This window comes from Vulpes lagopus, chromosome 1, assembly GCF_018345385.1.
Source record: "Vulpes lagopus strain Blue_001 chromosome 1, ASM1834538v1, whole genome shotgun sequence".
Classification (NCBI taxonomy): Eukaryota; Metazoa; Chordata; class Mammalia; order Carnivora; family Canidae; genus Vulpes; species Vulpes lagopus.
In genome coordinates, this window is record NC_054824.1 from 155,007,386 (window position 1) to 155,026,914 (window position 19,529).

The 19,529-nt window shown below is 44.5% G+C and overlaps 1 long non-coding RNA gene across 2 annotated transcripts in view; it reads right to left on the reverse strand.

Moving 5' to 3' along the window:
* Positions 1 to 1,430: 1,430 nt before the first annotated feature.
* Positions 1,431 to 19,529, reverse strand: part of LOC121489165 — a 73,086-nt gene continuing 54,987 nt past the window's right edge. The window contains exons 3-4 of one of the 2 annotated variants that reach the window (XR_005987288.1): positions 8,580 to 10,460; positions 1,431 to 2,121 (exon numbers count right to left, since the gene is read on the reverse strand). This is a non-coding gene — a long non-coding RNA (uncharacterized LOC121489165). Of the gene's footprint in view, positions 2,122 to 6,105; positions 6,314 to 8,579; positions 10,461 to 19,529 lie in introns of those variants that run through there. The other variant, XR_005987289.1, reaches the window with a different exon arrangement.

Sequence of the window (19,529 nt, forward strand, 5' to 3'; positions counted from 1 at the left end):
GGGCACATCTTCGATGTCAAGGATTGATAAATAATAAGGTAGGTTTCTCTCTGCAACTATATTTAGCCCATTGTCTTTCCTATTATCCTTAATCATGGCCTTGTGAATAAGCTCAGACAAATATATTGTGCATGTTTCAAATTTCAGACTCCTTTCACTTTAATGTATATGTGGAAGAATGGTTTGCCCTTTAAACACAGTTTTATGCCAGTTTTCCCTTCCCTATTTTTGCTGACTTTATCAGTCTTTTGAACAAAAATTTTTGTCTACTTGTTAATTTTGCGTATCTATAACAAATGCGGAAACTAGAATTTTCTTTTCATGAAACGAGTTCTATATATAACTTTTGGTGTGTGGCCTATAAAATTCAAGTTATGCTTGAAGCCTCAAAACAAGAGAAGGCATGAGGCTGTGCTGCAGAGTGAGCTCACCTGTTAACATATAAAATGCTGTGCAGTGGAGATCTAAAAGTAAAAAACATAAGGCCAACATTCAACCGGGTCAGGCTGACAAACTCTCAGTAAAATTGCTGGCTGAAGCAGCAATGAACCACACCAAACAGACACTGAGAGTGATGCCTCAGAGACAACTGAAGCGACGTCATACAATCCATCTGCAACGAGCTCCATGAATAGGTAGCAGAAGCAAGGTTTTGGAGAATCAATACTTTGGTAAGTGGTTCACTCTGCAAATTGAGGATTCAGGACCTGACTTTCAGCAAACTGGTATATCGGCTTTTGGAAAGTTGGTTTGCTTCACTTAAGAAGTGATGTTATAGGCGGAAGAAAATAAGAGTGACAAAAGCGAGCATGGGGGGAAGCCCTCCCAGCACAGCACATTCACGAAGCTGTCCCATTCTCATTCTAACCTGCACGTGGATGCTCCTTGGAGACAGCGGCCTCAGGCTAGCTCAGCCGCTGCCAAGAACAGGTGACTCTCCTCGCCAATCCCTCTCTGACTCCGCACTCACCTGGAATGCTTCATGATTATAAATGATCTTCCCCAGTAGATTTCCCCTAGAGAGAGAATTTATAGGTCAAGGGTCGGAGGTACCTAGTCACCTTGGTGGACATAAATCTAAATGTGCATTAATAAAAGGGCATCTCTGTTTTGCCTTCTGTATTTTATGAGTTTTGTAAAGTGTGGGTCAAAGCCACTGAGTCTGATCACCCCCAGGACCTTGGTAAGATGAATTTTTCACAGTGTCTGTGAATAATGGCTGGACCCAGGTCTGTTCTCGATTCATCCAGGTAGCTCTGCAGCCTTATTGTAAAATAATTATATAGAAATAAATAATTTCTATATTCGGGGAAAACATGGCTGAGGAGGACTCTACATTTAAAAAGTGGACCTAAAGTAATTGCAGAGAGAATAAAATATTTTTATTATATATTTTACATAAAAGCCCTGATGTAATCATATGCATCCAAAGCCACATTGGCCAGGAGGCTAAGATAGGGTCACATTAGCAGAAATAAACAGTATTTCTCTTCAGTGTGCTACTGTGGGCCTTGCACACACCAGTTATTTGGGGTTCCCACAGAGCTCTTGTGTGCCGGGGAAGAGACCCCTCAGCTTCCCCTGCCACTGCCCTGCCCTGCTTGGCTCCCGTCATCTGGGCCCACTGCCTAGAGAGCTCTTCATGACGTTCACAGCCAGGTGGGCACCAAAGGGCAGCCATCTGCTCTGGGGCCTCGTCCCCCTGTTTCTCCAGCTGGATCTGGATCTGCAGAAGCTCCTCCAGGTCTTCCAGGTGTCAAGACTGGGCTTTCCTTGCTGCTGTCCTCCTCCTGACACTTGTCCTCCTCCTGGCACTACAGGGAGAGTGAGGAGTAGCTCCCTCTTCTCCTTTTCATCGCAGTGGGCTCAGGACCTTGCAGCACTGCCACATGTCTCCAAAGAGTTGCCACAAACATCCGTAGGACTCAACTAAGCCTCATCCTAGGCCCAGCTAGAGGAGCGGTTGACCATCGCTATGCAGAACTGGAAGGTAAACAGGCTCTGTGCATCAGAGAATCAGGAAGTGATGCAGAAACGCCCAACCAAAGAAGACACGTTCCGTCAGCATCAGGGTAAAAGGTTGGTTTTACCCCTTGGCTGCCTCTGATCTGTCCTAGCAATCTGGAGAGAGATGGGAGCATTACCATCAAAACCACACTGAAGAACATAGGTTACTTTTATAACAATAAAAAAAAAAAAGATAGCGTTTTAAACCATCATTGTAAAAACAGCACACACTCATTTGTTTAGTTTAATGCTTAGTGAGATGTGCGCACTGCACCAGAAGTCCCAAGAATGTGGGTACGGCCACTCTCGATGAATCATTTTGCTGCCTCCATAAAGTCACAAGTGGACAAAACCCTTTAGGTGGTGTTGAGAGATACCCAGTCTAACTGGATCCCACTAAGAGCTGCATCCGATATTCCATCACCCTGAGTGGGCAGGCCAGGTAACGATCCACCTTCTTTTCCCTGCACCTTTGGAATGGGACCTCAGTGGGGTTTGGGCCTGCCTGGCCCTGCCCAGGTTCCCTTTCCAACCCCTCCCCTCCCTTGTCATGTATCTGAATGATCATGTGCACACACACATGCACACACATGTACACACATTTTGCTCTTGGTCTGGGTGATTTCCAAGACTGCTGGTCAACCCTGGTACTGCTTTCTTGATTAATAGTTGCTCTCTCCAGGCTTCACCCCCATAAACTTGAAGCATTTTCCCTGGTTCTGCTCTGCTGCTCCAAGAAAGCGGAGAATCTCCGAGCAGCCTGGAATCCCACCTTTCCCACGTCATTTCCAGACGGGATTCATGGAGGACATCTGTGTCCTCCGGGAGGTCTACATTCTTGTTCCGCAGGTACCTCTAATTGACTTCAGCATTCCCTTTCTTGTGAAATCTTTTATTCCATGTGTCTTTCTCTCAGTCTCGCTCTTCTTTCAAACCAAGTGAGAAGAGGGACTCTGCTATTTATGGTTGACCTTATCCTGTGTTTTATAAGGTATGCTAAAGGATTTTCTCCCCACCTCTGCCACGGGGTTTTAAAATTAATTTTGAAAGAGAATGCAATTTCTGAGGCTGTCCTTCCTTGAAGGACATTTTTTATTCTCTCTGCAGAATGCGTACTGAGGATTATTCTATAGAAGAAATTGTTCCTGGACCTCTGTTTTGTTTTATTCTTGGCGTTGTTTCGGAGGGGGGCAGGGAATGGGTGACCTGGTGACCCAACTAACAGGAAGGCAGTGTCCCCCCTCTCAGGCTGAGGTTACTTTACAACATAATCAGGGTTAGCGGTGGATATCCTGAAATACTGGCAACGCTCTCTACAAAAAACATCCTTCTGCCTCAAGCCAAACCTATTCACCTTTGCGGTTATTCTTGCTCAGTGTCTAGCATTTTGCTTTCAGCTATCATACTTGGTTCCTCAGTGATTAAAAAGAAGACACAGGGCTTGTTTTACACACACACATATACACACACAGACTCTGGGAGAAATGTGCCTTCCAGAAGAGTTCCTTTTATTGCTACTCAAGCCTGAACCTCTTCCTTGAGAAGAGAAGGGCAAAAGGAGGGAGGGTGTATGTGATGTGTGAGTTTGGGCCTGTGTTTCCTCCACCTCAGTGGTGGTCCGCAGTTGGAGTTGGAGAGGAAAGCAGTCAGAGAAGCTGAAAGCCAGCCGCCACAGGATGAGCATTTCCTTTCTCCCAGTTCCATAGCCTGGCTAACACTCCAGCACACGTAGGTAGGAGGCAGAGATGGACAGCACTGCTATATCCATATTCCTGTTGGGGACCTTTTCATACTCAAAACCAAAATATGGCATGCAGGGGACACCTGGATGACTCAGTGGTTAAGCATCTGCCTTTGGCTTAGGTCATGACCCCAGGGTCCTGGGATCAAGCCCCGCATCAGACTCCCCGCAGGAAGCCTGCTTCTCCCTCTGCCTGTGTCTCTGCCTCTCTGTCTGTGTCTCTCATGAATAAATAAATAAAATCTTAAAAAATATATATGGCATGCATATATATTTCTGGGTTCCTTCTAAAGAAGTGGCAGGACCATTTGTTCATGGAAATCCTCCCAGGGTTAACTGTGAATAGTGTCATTATCGGTTTGAGGTGAGCGTAGTGGTGATGGGTGTGTGCCAGCATGTGGCTCTGTTTCCGCTGCTTCTCTCTCCTGGTTTCTACTTACTCTCACATTTGTCAGCACTGGCAAGGGCAGGCAATCATTCCCTATTATAACCAACCATAAAGCACACAAAACTGAAGGCAGACCACTCCTGAGTCCCTGACCACTGGTTCTACCCAACAGCATACAGCCGTTCCAGGGTGGGGATTTATCATTTACCATTCAGAGTGACCCCAAAGGCTACCACTGTAAATATACGTATCTGACTATATTTTTAAAAGAAAGTGAACCTAAAAACAAACAAAACAAACAATTTGCTGAAATCGAACTAACTAGAACTCTTACTTAATTAGGATTGTAAACTACAAAGAAAAGAGAGAAGCAAAATGATAACAAAAAAGATAAAAATAATAGCTATTTATTGTGTCACTTCTGTGCACCAGGAAGTTATTTTATAATCTATTTGTACCCACCTGTGGGAAACCCTAAGGGTCATAGAGGTTTAAGTAACCTAGACAAGATGCTACTACTACTCGCAAGTGACAGAGTCAAAATTCAAACCCAGGTTCCATTTTCTAAAGAGCTATGCTGTGTTTATCTTGTTTTTGTTGTGGTGGTTTTTTTGTTTTGGTTTGGTTTAGTTTTTGTATTTGAACCCTCAGTCATGTAGTGGGTAAGAATTTTACATCGATAGGGATAGTTATTAGTGCTGTTCACCAAATATTTTCAGATCTCCAACTTTTTGGGCACAGACTTCCTGACGTCAGCTGGTTGCATAAGGCCCTGTGACCCATTCCGGCCAATGAGTTGTGAACGGAAGTACTAATCGTGGTGTGTGTCAACACCAGACCGGGACCTCTCAGAGCTCCCTTCCCTCTGTGAATGGCCCAGTTCCAGCTCCATCAATAGGTCCTAAAGCGAGAACAACATTGAGCCAACCCCCAGCAGACTCAAGGTAGATATGTTGTGTGCTGAAATTTGGGGATTGATATTGCAGCATAGTCTAGCCTACCCTAACTGAAACAACCTAGAAAGTACAAAATGTACCTTTATTTTCTCTTAACTGAACTCTATGATCAAGCCCTCACTTTTACCAACGTAGAAAATCTAGTCTTACCCACTCTACTCACTTTTTTTTTTTTTAAGATTTTATTTATTTATTCATGAGAGACACAAACAGAGAGAGGCAGAGACACAGGCAGAGGGAGAGGCAGGTTCCATGCAGGGAGCCTGGTGTGGGACTCGATCCCGGGTCTCCAGAATCACACCCTGGGCTGAAGGTGGTGCTAAATTGCTGAGCCACCTGGGCTGGCCTTTTTTTTTTTTTTTTTTAAGATTTTATTTATTTATTCATGAGAGACACAGAGAGAGAGAGAGGCAGAGACACAGGCAGAGGGAGATCTACTCACTTTCAATGTAATGGTCAGCCATTTTTTGAGGGAGGAATACTTGGTAAACTCAAGGTTCTGCTCTCTGCCTTGTCCAGTGGGGAACAGGATAGTACATCTAAGTTCTAGGCAATGGAGGAAGTGAGAAGAGAGGCACAGGGGGACCCGTTTGCTCCACAGCTTCCATTCTGCAGGCCATCATGGCCATGTGCCTTCCCTTTCAACCTCTGTAGTGGATGGCCAGCACTGCCAAGGCCTGCGAACACCAGATGCACCACTCTGGTGCCTCCTCATCCCAACCCAAGGCCTCTGGTATCTGTTAGCCTACTCACAGCATTTCTCCTTCCCCTATGGACCGCAAGGTCTTTAAGATGCTATGAATTAGTCCTCAGGTACTTCATTCAGCCAGTGACCACCGTTCCAGCACCAGGCCACATCGCAGGTGATGGCAGGAGATGTCTTTCCCTACCACCTCCCGAGGCTAGTCCTTGGGTAGCAAGACACAAGTGTCTGCTCATCTTGGGCCCCACCTCCCTGAATCTATCAGAGGTGTCTGTCCATTTGGTCCTACCCAGTTGCTGGGATTAAGCCCAAGGAGAGGGGTCCAGGCTGGTGGTCAGGATTCCAAACATTCTCATAGGGAAGTACCACAGTGGCATCTCTGTCTCTCACCTCCTGTTCTGGGACGAAAAGTTGTCTCTTCCATCCTGCTACTCACCGTGCTGGTTTGCAACACAAGAAGGACGCTATGCTGGCATGTGAATCAACACACTGTTCCCTTCATTGAGGAAGTCTGGCTACTAAAAAAAAAATAATAGTGCCAACTGAACTAAGTAGTGTTCACAGTGATAAAGTTGATTTACATTCTGTTATGAGCTCTTTATCTCAGTAATAAACAGTTCTCAGGAGGCAGCCGACTCTGTCATACATTCCTACCTGTTCTGTGTTTTGTGGATAAATGTTATGCCCAGCTTCCTTCCAGTTCGGCTTTTGATGTTCAAAGCCAGCCTCTGAAATTTAAAAAACCTTTCTACTCTCTGGTACCTTGCCTTTCAAGACTATTGTTTCAGCTGTGACTTTGAAACAACCTCATTCAACAATCCAACCGACTTCTTCATTCCATTTTGTATCTGCCCTCATCCTGAGAACAGTTTTTAAAAAATCATTGCTAGGAGACTGCTGAGGAAAAGCTAACATTGATACCTTTGTGCTATTTAGCTTTTTAATTGTATTTCCTGTTTCCCTGGTTAGAACACTGCATAATTCTTAAGGTAGAGACCTTAAATGGGAATTAATTCTCTAAGTATTCAGATTAATCAAAGTTTGCCTAGCTCGGGATCCCTGGGTGGTGCAGCGGTTTGGCGCCTGCCTTTGGCCCAGGGCGGGATCCTGGAGACCCGGGATCGAATCCCACATCGGGCTCCCGGTGCATGGAGCCTGCTTCTCCCTCTGCCTGTGTCTCTGCTTCTCTCTCTCTCTGTGACTATCATAAATAAATAAAAAAAAATACTTTAAAAAAAAAAAGTTTGCCTAGCTCTTGGTGTAGATGATATTTTCTTTTACCAGTCATTTTGAATCTGTTCCCTTCTAACAATACACATAATCAAAAAGTTGTCTGATTAATGTGATGTTTAGCAAGAACCTGTAATAACATGAATAAATCCTTCTTATAACTTGAACTGAAAAATGTGTGTTATAATACGGGGTACAGTGTGAGAATAACTTTAAAATCGACCCAAAAAAGACTAAGAAAAAACAATAGAAAAGTATTCATATGTATTCATACTTTTAACTTATATAATACTCTTTAATAGAAAGAATAATTTTAATTTTTTTTAAAAAGTGACCGAATTTCCCAATTGACTTATAACTTGAGCAACACATTATTTTTGGTTACATTTTGTCTTCTATTGTTCCTTAGTTTATCTCTTCAGCTTCTTTTCCAAGAATCTTTTCTGCCAAATTTTAACAATCTTTGAAGGTAATCAAACCCTTCAGTTATGGTACATTATTACCATCATCAATCCATTTAAGACCCTTCCCCTCATCCCTGACCATCATTCCAGCCCAATCCCAAGGACCTGTTTTTGCCACAGGCCTAGGAAGACACACCATGCACTTTGCTCACCCAGCACCGTGTTTCAAAGATTTGTCCCATCACCAAACACTTTCCATGTCCTATCTTGGACAGTTAATATGTTATCATTTGTGACTGGCTTCTTTCACTTAGCATAGTGTTTTCAAGGGTCATGCACAATGGGACATGTATTTTATTTCTTTTACCAGTCAAGCTATGCTCCACTGCGTTGATATCTAGTATTTTGTGTATCCCATTGGCCTCTACAAGGAAAAGCATATCACTTCCAGAGCCTTCACTATGGTCAGTTTGGAGATTGTTGTAATATTTACTTTCTATCAAGTAATTCGAATAAATGATGTCTAATTTTTAGACAATTTAGGAATTTCAACAAGATGAAGGGGGAGAAAGAGACAAAAGGCTGGGGGGGGGGAGAAAATTTCTGTATTCTTCTATTCTTTGAGAAAAATGGAATTTTTTTCAAACCAGAAATGCTTTCCCACTTTCCCCCTGTGACCACACATCACGTGATGCTTTCCCCAGCCCTGAAAACAACACGCAGTGCTGTGGCAGCTGGGTGCTGAGATCCCAGCAAGTGCTGAATGAGGGATGGTGAAGAGATGAAGGCTGGCACCTGGTGCCCTCACTCCCTGCTCCCTGCCCCCCCATACTGGTCTTTTCCTGGTGCCAGGGCTTGAGGAGGCAGCAGTGGGGAGGGTTACAGGAGAGCTCTGGAGTTAAGCTTAATTACAAGTAAATACAATTTCTCTGGGACCGCTGGGGAAAGGCAGCAGATAAGATCAGTGAAAGTGCTCAGAGGGCCTTGGGAGGCAGCTCCTCTACAAATATGGGATTGGCTTTTATTGTTGCTGCTGTTAATAAAACAGATGTTCTCAAAACATTCCTCCAACCGCTGACAGGACTTGGAAATGGCTGTCCCTTTATTGGTTGCTGAAACCAAATAAAAATCAAATTAAAGTTTAATTTACCTCATAATTTTCTTCGTGGCAGTTCTGCTGGGCCAGCCGTGAGGCAGAGCCAACATCCCCTCCTCCGTGGCATACATCACCTTCAGCCTGAAGCCCCCAGGGGTCACCTGCTCCTTCCCCCTCTGCCAGAGGCCCAGCGTGGGTGGTATCAGCAGCCGGCAGAAGGGCCACTGCTTAGGCCAAGATGAGAGAAGGCTGGAAGCTGCTGGATGATACCAGAGAGGACCTCCCTCCTCTTCTCCGTGGGGTCTCCATGGTAACGGGGGGAAGCTGCTAGGTATTCCAGCTATGTGACCTGGGCCCGGCATATTCCCCAGGCTCCCGAGGGGTGCTGGGCACAGAATCTGAGGCCCATGACCTCGTCCGCCATGTTCACTCCTACATTCCTACACCCAGGACGGCGCCTGGGATAACCGGGGCTCCATGAACACTTCACATATCTGTTCAGTGTTCTGTTCAACTACTCCACGAATGCTTGAAAGAAGAAATGAAGTCATTCTCCAGCTCTTTCCTTTTTAAATTGTCTCCATTCTTTCCTCTTCTTCCTACGTTCCTTATGTTTTTTTCCCTACAACATATGAATAGTCTAGGACTTCCAGGGCACCATTCCAACTCTGGCCGATGATTCCACACATCCTGGGAGTTAACCCCTTGCCACCAGCCGTAAACTCAGAGCTGGGCTCTGCATCAAGTGCTCTACAAATGCAAACCAGTGATGTCTTCGTGTAAATCAGACAAGACACAAAGCCGAGGAGGTGATCACGATGGAAGCATGTGCTGACTAGACACTAGCACCAAGCACAGTCTTCTTCAAGGTCAAGTGCCCCAGGGAAAACCATGGCAGTGACGCAAGAACCTCAGCGGTAAAACCCAGGCAGGACTTCAAATCCCCCTCAGAGGTAAGGCCTGTCAGCCCCTCAGCTGGTCAGGTACCATTTCTGGGCCTGCATGGGGACTGGACCCCCCAGGGATGAGAGTGACCAGAAGACTGATATATGGGGGCCTGCAGGCTAGCAGGGAGGACACAGGGAAAGATATTGTCACCCTAAAATGTGAAGAGGGCTTCAGCAGAGACACAGTGTAGACAGGGTGCTGGCGGGATTCTCGGCGGGAGTAACACAGGATGGGGTAGGTTTGGTGGAGTGAAGATGAGATCAGGAGGGGCCAGAATAGGATGAAGAGAGGGTGTTTTTTGGTCATCCTTCATCTCAGTACCGTCTGAGGTGGGGACCGCCTCCACCAGGCATTTCCCTCCTGTCTTGGGAGACACTCCAATGGACGGATTCAAGCAACATTGATCTTGCACATACGACTGGAAGTTTCTCTTAAAGAGAACTAATCGTGGCATATCTTCTGGCACAAATTTAAAGAGAAGAGGATGTGGAAATGACGCCGTTGTTAAGAGAGATACTTTTCTTTCTTTTAGAGAATGTAATGCATTTTCTGAAACCGTACGCCAGCTAGACAACTTACGTTTCCTCTATTACAGAAGTAGCTGAGCAGTTAAGCATTCTGATTTCAGTTCATGAACCAGGAAATCTGTCACGGCAGATCCTGGTGAGTCTTCAGTTTGGCTGCTGACGGATACAGAAATGTGCTCTCTGCAGTCCTTTCCTCTCATCCCCTGTTCTGCTTCCCATACTCCTCAGAGATGGCAATAGATGCTGTTGACAGTTGGCAGAAGGTAGCCGCATGCTTGGAGAGCTGAAGTTTGCTCCACAGGCAGCCCCAGAGACAGGGAAGGGCTTTTTCAGCACCATGTTGGGGTCACATGGTGGCTACATGTGCCCTGAGTGTCACTCAATGAGGCAGATTTTCTTTCTATTCTTCTCCCCCACCTTTTAAAAATTTTAGCATTTCCTGGACAAGATCAGGCTAGTGCTAAAAAAAAAAAAAAAAAAAAAAAAGATCAGGCTAGTGCTAGGTAAGGCTGATGTTAAGTGAAGGAGAAAATCAGGGAAGGAAATGGAAGAGGAAAAGTGGAAGGGAGAGGTTGGGGAAAGGGGAGGAGGTAGAGGGTGAGGAAACTGGAGAAGCAGAGTTAAAAGAAAGGGTAGACAACAATAGTACTGACTTTCTAGCATTGTCGTGAGGGCTTACCCCAGGGCCTTTGCAATTGTTGCCTCCACCAGGAGCTCCCTCTCCTCAATGTTGTCACTTTCTCAACACACTTCAAATGAAGTGAGGGGCACCTAGGTGGCTCAGTCGCTTAAGTGTCTGCCTTCAGCTCAGGTCATGATCCGGGGGTCCTGGGATCCAGCCCTGCGTCGGGCTCCCAACTTAGCAGGGAGTCTACTTCTCCCTTTCCCCACTGCTCCTGCTCTCTCTCTCTCTCTCTCTCTCTCTCTCTTGCTATTTCTGTCTCTCACTTTCTCTCAAATAAATAAATAAAGATCTTAAAAAAAAAAAAGTCATCTCATGATGAGGCTGTCTTGATCTCCCTATCGTCCCCTCCCTGTCATCACTCTAATTGCTTAACTGGTTCTTTTTTCTTCAAAGCAATTATCATCACCTGCCTTATGATGTTTTTTGGTTTGTTTTTCTTCCTTCAAAGAAATGTAAACTTCATCAACACAGAGTTTCTCCCTCTTTTTTTAAATTACTATAAATTTTTTATCTAACTTTAAGAAAACAAGGAGTCCTAAGCGTTCCAAAACTAGTCTGCAGAAATAAGAGCAATATCCTATAGCAACATTTTAATAGGAATATTTCACATAACTAATATAAACATCTGAAACACTTTGTGCTATGTTTGTTTGTTTTTTTATTTGTCAGTGATTAACTCAGCACTGTCTAGGACATTTGTATGTCTTGGGAATTATTGAAGTATACAGTCTACCATTTTCTTTCTTTTTTTCTCTCTTTTTTTAAAACTAAGGTATATTGGCATATAACATTGTACATTCAGGTGTACAACATAATGATTTATTTGTATACATTGCAAAATGATCCCCACAATTACAGTAGTTAGTCTATCACCATATAAGGTCACAAATATTTTTTTTTCCTGTGATGAAAATTTTAAGATCTACTGTATTGGCAACTTTTTTTAAAAAAAGATTCTATTTATTTATCTGAAGGAGAAAGAGCATGTATGAGAGAGAGAGCATGAGTAGGGGGAGGAACAGAGGGAGAAGGAGAAGCAGACTCCCCACTGAGCAGGGAGCCCAACTCAGGGCTCAATCCCAGGACCCTGAGATCATGACCTGAGCTGAAGGCCAACGCTTAATGGACTGAGCCACCCAGTGCTCCATTAGCAACTTTCAAATATGCAATATAGTATTATTAACTATAGTCACCACATACATTACATTCCTATAACTTATTTATTTTATAACTGGAAATTTGTGCCTTTTGACTCTTTCATCCATTTCTTTTTTTTTTTTTAAGATTTTATTTATTTATTCATGAAAGACACAGAGGGGCAGAGACAGAGGCAGAGGGAGAAGCAGGCTCCATGCAGGGAGCCTGACGTGGGACTCGATCCTGGGTCTCCAGGACCATGCCCTGGGCCGAAGGCGGCGCTAAACCGCTGAGCCACCCAGAGATTCCCCCTTTCATCCATTTCACTCCCCTATCCCCACCCCACTCTCTGGCAACCATCAATCTGTTCTCTGTATCTGAGGTTTTTTGTTTGTTTTTAGATTCCACATATAAGTGAGATCATAAGTATTTGTCTTTTTTTGTTTGACTTATTTCACTTAGTGTAGTACTCTCAAGGTTGAGCCATGTTGTCACATAGAGCAGGATTTCATTCTTTCTATAGCTGAATAATATTCCATTATAAATAAAATAATATATAATATACACAAAATATTTATGTTATATATATTTATCACAATTTCTTTATCTATTCATCCATCAATTGATACTTTGTTTCCACATCTTGGCTATTGTAAATAATGCTGCAATAAACATGGGGGTGCAGATAATCTTCTCAAGCTAGTGTTCTTTTCTTCAGATAAATACTCAAGGTTTTGGCACCAAAAAAAAAAAAAGATAAAAACCCAAAAGGGGAAATTCTGGATCATATGGTAGCATATGGTAGTTCTATTTTTAAGTTTCTTTTTAAGACTTCATTTATTTATTTGAGAGAGAGACAGCATAAGCAAGGGGAGGGGCAGAGGCAGAGGGAAAAGCAGGCTCCTCACTGAGCGGGGAACCCAACTAGGGGTTCAACCCCAGGACCCTGAGATTACACCCTGAGCCAAAGGCAGACACTCAACCATTAAGCCACCAAGGTGCCCCTATTTTTAACTTTTTGAGGAAACTCTGTACTGTCTTCCACAGTGGCTGCACCAGTTTGCATTTCCACCAATAGTGCACAAGAGTTCCCTTTTCTGCACATCTTTGCTAACACTTGCTATTTCTTCTTTTCTATACTAGCCTTTCTAATAGATGTGAAGTGATAACTCACTGTGGTTTTGATTTGCCTTTCTCTGATGATGAGTGGTGTTGAGCACCTTTTCATGTACTCATTGGGCTATCTGTAGGTCTTCTTTGGAAAAATGCCAATTCAGATCTTCTGCCCAATTTTAAATCAGATTGTTTGGTTTTTTGCTATTGAATTGTATGGTTTTTTTATATTTTGGGGGATATCTGATTTGTAAATATCTTCTCAGTATTTTGCCTTATAGTTTTGTTGACGGTCTTCTTTATTGTGCAGAAGCTTTTTAGTTTGATGTAGCCCCACTTGTTTATTTTTGCCTTTATTGCCTTTACTTTTGGTGCCTTTATTTTATTGCCTTTTATTTTATTTGCCTTTATTCAAAACTTGAAAATTGATGTTAAGGAGCTTACTGCCTGTTTTCATCTAGGAGTTTTATGGTTTTGGGTGTTGCATTCAAGTCTTTAATCCATTTTGAGTTAATTTTTGTGTACAGTGTAAGAAAGTGGTCCAGTTTCATTCTTTTGCATGTGGCTGTCCACTTTCCCCAGCATCATTTATTGAAGAGACTGTCCACACTGGGAAGTTTTCAATTTCATTTCTTGCTTTATCCCAAGCATCTAGAATAGTGTCTTGTACATAGTTGATGTTCAATAAGTATTTGTTGAATGAATCAATAAGTCTAAGGGACTCCTTAAGAAAATAAAATAAAGCCGTCCTCCTTCCCCATCCAATCTCACAATGTCTCTAAGGAGAAAGGGAATTTTGATGTAAAATCTTTATCTCCTGGAGAGAAATTGTTTTATTTGCTTATAGTTTGAAACTTACCCTCCTTTTCATAATTTTTTCCTAACAGCACCCCAACCCCCAACAGAGAGAGTCGAAGATAGAGAAAATTTATGGATGATGTGCATGCGCCATTAAAGGAGTCCTGTCTTTCATGGCCATCCTTTGGGACAAACGTTGTGTCTACAAGGCAAGGACAATGATGATTCCTTACCACCTCCCGGAAGAGGATGGGGAGAACCCAGTCACAAAGGGAAGAGCATGATGAGAGACAGAGCTCACATCACAGAGATCCTAGGGGATGCTATTTTTTCTCTTCTTTCTAAAGTCTCTGTAAAAAAGCTCCAGACTTTTGTTTCTGAGTTGTGACCACTTTAAAGAATGTAAAATCCGAGCTAAAGTGGCTGCCACATGATTTCACCTCTGGCTGCTGGTGTGAGACACAGGGGTGGGGCTCTGGGGGTTGACATCTGACTCTCAGCCTTGGGGAGGAATGTGGTTAGAAAGAAGGGCTCTCTGATGTGATGCTGCTGCCAGTGGAGTTTGGGGCTTTGTGCCGTAACTAGAAGCAATTCAGGCAGGAAAGGCTGAAGGAACTGATGAAAAGGAACAGCAGGCAGAAGTGGAGGGAGATGCAAGGCTGCGGAAAAGGGAGAAAATAAACAGAGGTGACTCACGCTATCTCTAATCCATGCCAAGCTCCCCTGCTCCCCTGTGTACAGGGACCAGGGGAAATCTTCAACTTAGTTTCTGGTCAGTGTAGGCCAAAAATCTACACTTGCAGTAACTCTCCATCATTTGATAAAGCTTTCTACTCAGAGCATCTTAGTTGGTCTAATGAATTTGTCAAGGTATAAAGAATTTGTGTGATTTTTCCCCCAGGCTCCTAGCATGGAGCTTCTAACATCCTCAGGATTTCCTGAATGATAGAAGTACCTCTGTTATTCATGAGTCCTGTCTATCACTATGCTATCATGAAGTTAACGAGGTGACTCATTTGTGGGACCCTAAATAGCTTCAGAATGGGAGCTGGTCACCAGGAAGACTGACCATATGATTAGAGGGTCTTTAGTTGGCTCTGAGCTAGCTCTGGCTCCAGGGAAAGAAGGAAGACTAGTGATTGAGTTTAACCATGGGGCCAATGATTTAATCAATTATGCCTATGTAATAAAACTCTGGATGCCAAAGCTCAGTGGAACTTTCTGACTGGTGAACACTTTGATGTGCTGGACATGATGCACCCTCACTCCATGAGAAGACTGCCCAGGACCCTCCCAGACCTCATATGTGTCTCTTCATTTGGCTGTTCCTGATCTGTATGTATTTTTTAATAATAAAAGTGTACTCATAGTCTAGCTCTTTCCTGAGCTCTGTCAGTTGTTCTAGCAAACTATCAAACTACAGTGGTCATGAGAACTCCTAAATTTATAGACAACCAGCCAGAGGGCAGGTGGTCAGGGGACCCCCTGAACTTGTGGCTGGTACATGAAGTGGGAGCAGTCTTGGGGGACTATGCTAGCTTTGGGAAGTTAGCGCCAGTCTATTTATTATTTATCACCTATAATATATCTGTATTTAAATAACAATGCACATATCTAAACATACATACCAAGTAAATTTCTTATTCCTGACCATAAGCCCCACAGCAAAAACATATATCTCCTCAAAAAGGGGTTGTGTATGTGGGGCACCCAGGGGTACATGGGATAAAATACAAAGTGGAGGCTCAAATTGTTTGGGTTTTTTTTTTTATGAGGCAGAAGGGCAGGTGATATCTATTTCAAATACCTCAATGTGTATTTAGGTGCTAGAGGTAGGTAAGAAGATGCAGTGAACAGTCCTAGGAAAATCACCCGTGCCCTGTCCACACAACAGAGAATCATAGCTACTCTAGAGAGAATGCCAAATTTGTAGGGAAAATGGATGAATCTTATTATTAGTTAGTTTTTCATCTCCAGGGCTGCAATTCAGCATGGTTGTGCACATTTCATGTCCAGCCCCAGCTTCCAAGAATCCCTTTGCACATTCCATCCCATCTTAGCCCCAGCCTGGCCCCATTCTCATCAGGGCCTCTCACCAGCCTCTCCTTAATTCCCCCTCCTCATCTCCCCCTCCTCCCTTCCTTCCTGGAGCTGTAGCAGCAGCAGCTAGCTTTCTATGCCTTTAATTGGGGCTGTGAGGTGGAGGATGTGACAGGAAGGATTATATTCTGAAAGTCTTTTGAGCTTCAACATAGACTAGGATGACTGGTCTCCAAAAAGGGACAAGGTTCCAGAGAGGATCCAGATCGGAAATCAAGGTGCAGAGGCTTTTGCAAACTGGGTTCCAGCCCCAGGAAAGAGGGAGAAAGAGGGAGGGGAGTGCTGGCCCCTTGGGAAGACTGGGTCTGGGGATAATTAATGCAATTACCCCTTTGGAATTTAGCTTAGGAGATGGAAGAAACAGACCAGAGATGACGATGACAAGCTTGAATATTCTCATTTTAGTTTGTTTCCAATCCTCTGCTGCTTAAGGAGAGGAAGGAAGGAGGAAGAGGCGGAAAGAGACTAAGCAAGTGTGTGAGGTGGCAAGGAGGGTGGCCACCTGTTCTCATCTGATCCTGCGGGTTAACACTGGCCCTTGGGCAAGAGTGGGTGCTAATTGTGATCTCCCAGAGGCCTGACTGTGGTTAAAATGCATGGCTGTGGGGCAAGGGCTGGGTGGCAGGGAGAGCAGGGAAGCCAACCTATTTCTCTCCACAGACAGCCAGACAGCCAGGCAGTCATGACACAGGAGCTCATGATCTCTCTCCTCACTTGAGAGATTGGTCCCTGGCTTGAGGAGGCCCAGGAACTGGAAGAAGAGCTGGACTCATTGTATCAGTGGGTGAACAGCTTCCTGCTGCCATCTCTGACCCTCAGAGCAATACTGCCTGGGCTTTTCTCAAGGTTCCAGAACAGTGGGAGCCTGAACCTGGCAATGCCCAGTGCACCTCACAAACTAGCTTGAGATGAACACTGAAGTATGCTCATACGTTAGAGGCTTTCCCCCTTTCTGGTATCTCTCAGTTAGGAGACCCACACATACCAAGCTCGAGGTTACTCTCTCAGGAGATTGTGTGAGCATGAATTCTAAGCTGGGGAAAATCTCACAAGCTTGCAGATGAGTTTGAATGCTTCTCCCTGCTTCTTCCAATTCGTTCCTTTCTTAAGAGGATAAAATCAGCAGTAAAGCCAATAAAATTTGGATGTTTGCAGACTCATCCATAAACGGTGACGCAGTAGCGTTGAATGGCCATTAGCACTCACTGGGAATGCCCACTCGCAGTTTGGAAAGGACCCTCCCTTCATTTTCCCACCTCCGCAGCCCAGGAAGGATGGCTTTTGGCAGCCAGCTACCAGTCCCTGGTTTAAAGGCAGAGTCTCTGGGTCCAAACCACCTGTTCTGATCTGATCCTGTGAGCAGCCACGTGCAGGAATGTGGGCTGGCTGAAGATACTGCTGCTCAGTGTTCCTCCGACTGTGTGTTTGCACAGCCTGGGGCAGGACTGCAGGAGCTCCAGCTCTCTTCCCTGCATTTACCATCCCAAATATACATCAGATCTCTTTTCCATCCCCAGGAATCCTCCACTAATCTACAGCTGTGGAAGGCAGTTTGAATTTAACTTGGAATATGGACTATCTGTAGCTGCATCAGCCAGGACAGGCTGGATTGTGCTGTGATAATAAACAACTCTAAAATCTCAAGGCTGACAACCATGAAGATTTACTTCTTGTTCAAGCATCACATCCATCTTGGATCAGCTGTGTTGAGCTCTATGTTGCTTTCACTCTAGGACCTGAACTGGTGAAGCAACCTTCTTGTGGGGCATAGCTGGCATCATGATAGAGAGAAAAGAGACCATGGCAAATGCAGGCTGGCTTTGAATGACTCTGTACTGTGTGAAACAACCCACATCACTCATGTGTATTAACTACCTATGGCAGCATAACGAATCACTCCAAAAAAAATAGTGGCCTATGTATTAATAACTATGTATTATCTCAGTTTCTGTGGGTCAGGAGTTCAAACAGTGCGGTTCTCTTGGTGTCTCTTATGAGAGTCCAAGCTGAGGTTTCATCATCCAAAGACTTGTCTAGAGCTGAAGACTGTCTTCCAAGGTGGTTACTCTCAAGGCTATAGAGTCGTTTCCACATGCATCTCTTCCTGGGGCTGCTTTTGTGTCCTCACAGGACAGTGGATGACCTTTCCCAGACTAAGTGATCCTACAGAGAAAGGCAAAAGCTGCCATGCCTTTCAGAGCCTCACCTTTGAACTCATGAATTTTGCCATATTCTGTTGACCACAACCCCTGACTCCGTGAAGATGGGGATTCCACAAGACCACAGATACCAGAAGGTGAGATCAGTAGGGGCCATATGGCTACCTCGCTCACATTGCTTTTGCCAAGTTGTCTTGGAGCCAAGTCTGGCATCAGTGAAATGGCCACATGTAGCCCCCTTTGGAGGGAACTGGAATATTTAGCAAGCTGAAATAGCATCTGCCATAGTGGCTCATAGACTAAGTTTCACCTTCTCTGTAACACATCACTAACCCTGGCAGCTCTGTTTCTCCTGCTACTGCTTCTCAAAGTTCTTGCCTCATCCATAGCACGGCCTAATCCCGCTTCACTGGGCTTAGGAACCACTTTCAGGAGAGCCATAGAAATGTAAAACCAAAAGTCCTCAGTGGGATGAAGAAGGCTAGAGATCACTGGTGTGATGACTCTTATGTCTTTTTCTGTAAGCCAAGGCTTTGGGAAGGTATGCTAAAGTCAGCTAGGTCTGCACAGAACAGTGGGAAATTATGGCAGAGCCTTGAGGTAGATCTGAGAGCTAGACATAGGCTCAAGTCAGACTCCCCTGTGCTGGCCAAAAGCAGGCAGGCGGGGCTCTCGTGGTCCAGGGCAAGAAAAAACAAATCAAACACAAGAAGAACAGAGCAGCAGAGCCAGGTGGATGTAGGTCTTGAGGAGGATGGTAAGTGCAATGCTCATGTATTATGTCAGGAAGTGAGGAGTGGAGGGTGGGGGTGGGGGGTCAAGGACCAGAGTCATAGCACCAAAGAGCCCTCAGTTCTGAGAGAACTTCCTGTCTCAGACCTTAGAATAATATTGCTCTTGATTTTATCTTCTAGACATGTCCTATTTACATTCAGTACAAAACCAAGAGTGGGGTTTCTACAGTTATTATAATATTGAGTTCTGTGATTTGTATTACAATACAATGCTCTCTTTGGTGGGTGCTCAATAAATGCCTATTGGCTATCAATAATCTCTATTAATTTTCAAAACAAAATATATTGGAAAATGCAGCACATTATCAGGGATCGAGGTCCTGAATTTTGAGTCTCCCTCACCAGCCAAAATTAATGATCTCACCAATGAAAGGGAACGTAGGGAAGCAAATTAGAGTTATTCCCCCCCTCCCTCGGAATCAGGGAAGGTTTGGCTGCTTTGATCAACAGAGCATGGTGGAAGCGATACTGTGCCCGAGTGGGTCTGGCCATTAGGAGAACTGACACTTCTGTCTGCCCTAAGCTGCTGTGTCTGACTCTGGAGAGACACTGTGGAAAGGCCCTGAGAAGACACAGGAGAGGAGGAGGCCCAGCTGAGCCCATCCTTCCAACTGCCCCCACCCAGCTGCCAGGGTAATGACAAAGCTGTCTTGCATCCTACAGAAAAGCCCAACTGCTACCTGAATCCTACCAAGTGACCTTCTTCAACCGCATGACACACAAACACACCACAGACCCTCCAC